This window comes from Anneissia japonica, unplaced genomic scaffold, assembly GCF_011630105.1.
Source record: "Anneissia japonica isolate Jap-2015-1 unplaced genomic scaffold, ASM1163010v1 scaffold172582_len1462937_cov174, whole genome shotgun sequence".
Classification (NCBI taxonomy): Eukaryota; Metazoa; Echinodermata; class Crinoidea; order Comatulida; family Comatulidae; genus Anneissia; species Anneissia japonica.
Genome location: NW_022725666.1, coordinates 45,439 through 45,958, shown reverse-complemented (window position 1 = coordinate 45,958; position 520 = coordinate 45,439).

The window sequence follows — 520 nt, the reverse complement described above, 5'->3', positions numbered from 1 at the left end:
GTTCAACTCACACAGACCCGACGCGACAACAAAATCGCGTCGGGCTGCGTCGGCCGACGCTGTCTGAGTTGGCCTTAAGAATGTGAACGAAATTTTCGCGAGAAATCACCATTAAAACTATTCATAGAAATGTCTTATTACTTTGTGTTCGAGCATTACTAAACGTTCATTCTTCAGAATCAGTACGATTGTATTGCAGACTCCACAAGCAGCAAACACTGCTTTGGCGAGAGAGAAGTCAGCATGACGCATATTCATGTTTATCAGCTCACCTAACTGACCTTCAGTAGTGCCCTCTATAATTTCTGCCTTAAATGTAATGACAAACAAAAATAATGCAGCCCCGCGCCCTATAATCTGCCCATGCATGTGGGAAAACCCCAGAAACAGCAAGCGGAATGATGCAATGAATAATATAAATTGAAGATTATTCTGTCATTTATTTTAGTACTTGACTCACATGTTGTACTTCTACAATAAGAAAATAAGAACACTGAGCCTGAGTGTAGAATCAGAGCAC